Genomic DNA, 6,450 nt, shown 5'->3' with positions numbered 1-6,450 from the left:
TCGTTAACTGAAATGACAATTCTTATGTAAGGTAATTCGTTAACCGAGGCGTTCGTTAACCGAGGGACCACTGTATTCTTAAAAATTTTTTCATAATGTGGCATTAAGAAAAGTAACTTACCAGACCTAACCTATTCTAAAATACTACAGTTATTTACTGTTTTATTTTTGTAAGATATAATAACATTCCCTCCTTATCGTTTTTTTTAAATATTGTTGCATTTTACAATTTATCGTTCATCAAGTAAAGAAAACTAATCAAACCAAACCTAGGTTAACCAGACCAAAAACACTAAGGCCAATCATCTTTTGTGAAGTACCAGGTATTACCAAAGACTGTATATTGTCAATACAGGCAGTCCCCGGATTACGTGCGAGTTCCAATCTTACGGATGTTCTTAGGTTGAAAATGTACTTTGAAACACATGCCGTCTATGCATACCACACTGTACTTGCAGAACTGTTTAAAATCCCACTATAACATAGCCTAAGTCTTTATATACATTTAATATCACTTAATTGAAGTGAAAAGAAGAAATATAATTATAAAATACAGTAAAGGTAAGTAAAAAATAAGTCATCAGGTAAGGGCAGTAGGTAGTAGGCAGCTGTCAAACGGGGAGGTATTACCATTCGGAAAGATGTTGGAAGCATAATATCTTGTTTAGTGTGTGCCTGGTTGGGCTAATCCCCAGAAAAAAAACAACAGCAACAACTAAATTTAAAGTTTAACTTCATGGAACCATGTTTGTATTGGCATATGTTCATAAGTTGAACGTACGTAACCCGGGTACCTCCTATTTAGTCCCACTTTGCAAGATTTTACACTTTTTAAGAAACAACATTATTTATTTTTACCTATCATCATCAAGACTGTTTTATGATAATTTTCCATATTTGTGATATAGTTATCTGATGGCAGTTCTCCAAGTTGCACAGTCTCGTACAGCCTCTTGTGTAAGTTTATTTAATTATTATTGTTCTTTTTATTTCAGGCCTGATAGTTTCCACAAAAAGCAACTTAATCAACTGAGGCAGGATGCTTGAGGGCTTGGCAACATGGGTACTCAACAATTATCTGGGAAAGTACCTGGAAAATTTACACACAGACCAGCTCTCAATTGGTCTATTGACGGGTAAATTGTCAATACTGTACTCTACTACTTTGTAAACTGCTGTGACTGTATTATATATAAGTCTGCTTTGCAGAATGTATGAAAGCAAAGGGACAGTATTTATTGTTTTGTTAATCACTATCTGTATTTACATGATAAGCAGCCCTGATGATGAGAAAAGTAAAGAATTAGGTTGAAACTGGCTCAGTGACAGCCTTTTAAGTATATTACTGTACCGTGTTGATGAAAGTGAAAGTTGGTACCATAGACCTTTTAGTCTGTTAGGGGTTTTGTAATACATCTAACTGAATACCGATCCTCCAGCACACAAGGAAGCATTGTGACCAGCACTACTTTTAACTGCCATTTCTTCCTCAAGTGTGAAGTTGTAACCTTTCAAAGTTGGGTTTACTGGAGGTGCCCCAGACATGAACCAGTGACACTTAGCACAGGTGGTGAGAGGTGTATCCACTTGGAAGTCACATTCCTCTTAATTGTTAATAGTACAGTAATTAAAATGATGATTGAATGTATGAAGTATAACATATACTGTAGTTGTAATTACTAATAGAAATAGGAAAAGTCAGACAACATGAATTTTCATATTATTAATATTGAAACCGTTTATTTAACCATAAAAATATATACAAATTGAGCAATGAAAATTTTGACATGGCTTAGTCAATTGAGAGTCAGAGCACTCTCAGTGGCACCTGATAAATACTATTATTGCCTCTAACTGAAAGTCTTTCTTCTATGTATACAGCTGTATATATTTTTTCAGTGAAGTGAAACATTAGTAGATGCACTACCAGAATAAAAGATCAGAAATTGCTTCTTGAGGAGGTGTCAGTCCTACCAGTTAGACTTAATTCTTTATTCTTCTGTTCTATGCCACTTTACCATTCAGTGGTCTGTACAGGATCAGAAATGCTCTCCATAATTTCCTCAATTTCTGTAACAAATTATATATTCTCAGCAAAAAGTATTGCTACTATGTACAGTATTAGTATTTAGAAGAATGTACTGTACATGTACTTGTATTATAGCGTAGGATTTTAGAAAATCAAGGGGGAAGAGAGAATGTCTTGTGATGCATTAAACGAATCTCAGAATTACTGGCAGGGTTCTCAAAATGAATCCTCATATGTGGGACATATGGATGATTCTCTCTTTGCTTTGCTTGATAGTGCCATAATACTGCATGTATTGCACAGTATAAATAGTAATTTTGATTTTCAGCCCAATCATGTTTAAATGTATAGAAATTCTTTTATGACACTCAAGTCTTTCAATTTATTTATTTAAAGTCATGTTGAAACTGGTATATGTTATGATTGGTTCCGTCTCCTTGCAAGTATTTTATGTTTGTATTTCACCAAATGACTTCAAACTATTGAATCTATTACATTGAGAGTTTGAGGTGAATTGGAGTCACTGCATTGGGTTAAGTTATTAAAATTTAGTCACAATTTGATTAAGTTCAAAGTCACAATACATGGTTTAAAATAACATGGGTAAGAGCATTCCGAGAATGTATGTTGGTTTGTTGTCACATATGCTTGTAATTGTCACATTACCATCTACCTACATTATATGATATAATACTGAACAGGAACTAGCATCTGGTTATTGTGTTTCAATTTATGACTTGTGATAGGATTAGTACAGTCAACTACTATAGTCCATTCAACCTCTCCCTCTGAACCACAAACTCTGAGATTCAGACTCGTGAACCCAAAGCAGTAGACTGATACGTACATTATTCTGTCCATAAATGCTTCGGATTCATGCATCTAAATCTTGGGGTTCGTGGTTCAGAGCGAGAGGCGAACGGACTTTAGTAGTGGACTGTGCACACATCCAGGAAAATATTGTACTATTGTAGATGCCAGTACAGTAAAAGAGAAATTGAGGTAGTCTATCTACCATGTAGGGATTTGATTTATAATTGTTTTCTGCCTCCCTCCCCCCAAGAAATAATGCTAAGCCAGATATCTTTGTAAGCATTAAGACTTCCCTATTTTTAATGAAATGTAAGTAAATAATACAAGTCTGTTAGCTTAAAAGTACTCAAGTTATCAAGATTTTGGAGTACTGTACTATGTAAAGAATACTGTCTTCACACAGGGGAAGTGGAACTGGAGAATGTACCACTACGGAAAGATGCACTGCGGCACCTGGATATGCCAGTTGAGGTCCGGGCTGGATTTGTTGGGAAAGTTAAACTTCAAATTCCAGTTTCACGATTACGTTCAGAACCATGGGTCATTATGTTTGATCAGCTCTACCTTGTGGCAGGACCTGTAAAACTTGAAGAGGTATGTCTATGAGTGCTTCATTCCTTGCCAGTGTAGTGATAGTGAGGTGAAGTGATACAGTAAACTTCAAGGTAAATACAGTAGGAAGAAGTAGATAATTAATTTGGAGTACAATAATGATAAAGATTTCATGCCAAATGAAAAAAGATATAATACCTCTTATAATGGACGAGATACATTCTTGAGGTTTGCTAAGCAAAATACAATATCTGTTAAAAGAGGCCACTATACTGTAATGTACTTATGGAGGTGTGTTTTTGCAAATAGCAAAATTTGTCAAAATAAATAAATCCCTCTAATTACTACTATTTTATTGCAGAATGGCTAAATAAGGATTAAATGTTGCAAAATAGGTTTTAAACATTAGAAAAAAGTTGCCGTTGCTTAGAATTACAAGTACACTTGATTTTCTACTGCCGTCTCCATACAAAAATGTAAACATTAAGTGGCAAGCAAACAACTCCAGTGCAACAATAATAAAACAAGTAAAATGGCTGTTGCGGGGTGACAATGCTTAACTTTTATACATGTATTCAAATGAAGACTTTGTTAACATCAATGATAATGGAACTAAATTTAATAACACTCACCAGTTAATTTTTTTGGAGCTTGCTGTTATCGAGTATGGTTTAAACCTGGGTTGTCAAATATGTGGCCTGGCGCCCTCTTACATGTGGCCCGCGGCCCACGGCCCACTGGCTGCTCCAGCTGCACCTTGAGCAGCTAAGAGCCTAAGACACTAGCATTTGAAGTGAGACTATCTGTATTGGATAATGCTGTTTTATTCTATTGAATCTATCGCTTCTATTGAGTCTGTTCAAAGGCAAGTGCTTTTAGGATGTTTTGTGAATCTCACTCCATTACGTATCTGGTGTTAGACTGACGGCCTGCTAAATGTGTTGTTAGCCCATTTGACTAGTGGGGGTTTCCCTCAGCTGAATAAAATTGTCTGGTGTTTGCTAGAATAAAATACTCAGTGCAACAGCACCAATGAAAGAGCAATATGAGATAGTTTTAATGGTTAATTGTGGTTCTAAGCATGCCACTGTACAAGTTGTGAGATGGGCTGACCACTGGCTGTCTACTGGTATTAGACGTGATAGCTCTGATACGGCTGACTCTCACTTGGGCAGTCACACGGGTACTAGTCCTGCATAGTCGCTCAAGGCAGTTGGAGCGTTGCATACATCGGAAGCAGTATCCATTGTGTTTACTTTTGAGCCCATAGTCATGTTATCAAAGAAAAGAACAATTAATGACAAGCGTCAGTTGGTACAGGAAAAGTGGAATATCTTGTACTTTTTTGTTGAAATGAATGGAAAACCGACATGTTTGATTTGTAAGCAACTTGTAGCTGTTGCCAAAGATTACAATGTTTGAAGGCATTATGATCCTAACCATGCTCAGAAGTATAATAAATATAGTGGCAAGTTACACGAAGACAAAGTTAAAGAGTTATAACAGTCACTGAAAAAGCAGCAGTCAGTATTTAAGAGTGTTCATCAAGTCAGTGTTGCTGCAGTTAAGTCAAGTTACAGGATTACCCATAAAATAGCTGTGTCATTGAAGCCTTGAAAAATGTCAAACATTTGCAAATGTTAGCCTTTCAAGAAATACAGCTGCAGAGAGAATTAATGAATTATCAAAGAATATTAACAGTCAACTTAAAGGCAAAGTCCTTTACTGCATTTTCTGTTGCAATTGATGAAAGTACATTACCAATATAACTGATATGGCACAACTTGCAGTTTTTATATGTGGTGTGGATGAAAATATGTAGTTAACAGAAGAGTTTATGGAACTGGTACCAATGAAAGGAACAACAACAGGTGATGACATCTTTGCAAGTTTGGTAGGGGCACTGGATAAATTAGGTGTTGACTGGGTGCAAACTGTGAGTCTGGCTACAGATGGAGCACTGCAAATGGTTTGGAGAAAAGCTGGTGTGGCAACAAAATTAAAGGAAAAACTACTAGCTGTGAACCCAAACCATCAATTTCATAATTTGCATTGCATTATACATGGAGAAGCTGGATAATGTCATGGATGTCGTTATAAAGGTCTGAACTACAAACAATTCAACTGCTTTTTGGAAGAATATGAGAGAACACACATGGACTGCCATATCACACTGATGTTCACTGGATAAGTCGAGGAGTCGTACTGAAGCAATTTAATGAATTGTGTAGTGAATACAGATGTTTATGGAACAGAAAGGAAAGGATATGCATGAATTGAAAGATAATGAATGGGTTTAAGCTCTAGCTTTCATGGTGGATATTACAGAGCACTTAAATTACCTGAACACAAAGGTGCAAGGACGCAATAAATTGGAACAGAGTTTTATGACTGCATTCATGCCTTTGAGATGAAACTGCAGATTTTTGAAAGGCAACTTGCAGTGAGTAATCTTTCACACATTCCGACCTTAAAGTCCCTGCAAGGCACAACTGAGCTTCATTTTGATACCAGCACAGAAAAGTACTGCATCAAGATTTCCAAGTTAAGGAATGAGTTCCAAGAAAGATTTGTTGACTTCAAATACCTTGAGAAAGATTTAAGAAATTTTCAGAACCCATTCTGTCAGTGTTAATGAAGTTTCATGACCAGAAGATCTTCAGTTAGAATTAATTGAGCTCCAATGTGATTCTGTTTTGAGGAACAAGTTTTCGAGTGTCGATGTTGGCACATTTTATCAATATGTGGGACTAAATTATCCCAGAATTAAGTGTTTTGCCTCATAGATTATGTCCATGTTTGGAAGTACTGTGTTTGTGAACATTTCTTTTCTGTATTGAACATTAAAAAAAGCTCGGCTTTGCTCTCAACTTACTGATGCGCACCTGAATTCAATACTGAAGGTTGCTGCAGCTCAGTTATTAGCTCTAAACTTTGATGCATTGGTTCATACCAAGAGGTACCAAGTATCAGGGAGCAGCAGTAGCAGGCAATAAGACTAATCAAGGTAACTATTTATTATACAACACATAGCAGTAGCAGGGGTTTTTTTGAGA

The 6,450-nt window shown here is 36.2% G+C and overlaps 1 long non-coding RNA gene across 1 annotated transcript; it reads left to right on the top strand.

The window, feature by feature from the left end:
* The first annotated feature begins 1,000 nt into the window (after nt 1-1,000).
* LOC121870871 lies at nt 1,001-5,177 on the top strand. The gene is made up of 2 exons (XR_006089793.1): nt 1,001-1,136; nt 3,246-5,177. It is a non-coding gene; the product is annotated as an uncharacterized LOC121870871 (long non-coding RNA).
* The last annotated feature ends 1,273 nt before the right edge of the window (nt 5,178-6,450 follow it).

The sequence above is a fragment of the Homarus americanus genome, unplaced genomic scaffold (genome assembly GCF_018991925.1).
Source record: "Homarus americanus isolate GMGI-L3 unplaced genomic scaffold, GMGI_Hamer_2.0 scaffold39222, whole genome shotgun sequence".
NCBI lineage: Eukaryota > Metazoa > Arthropoda > Malacostraca > Decapoda > Nephropidae > Homarus > Homarus americanus.
The sequence above is the reverse complement of the archived record's forward strand: the minus strand, read 5'-3'. Positions and strand labels throughout refer to the sequence as shown.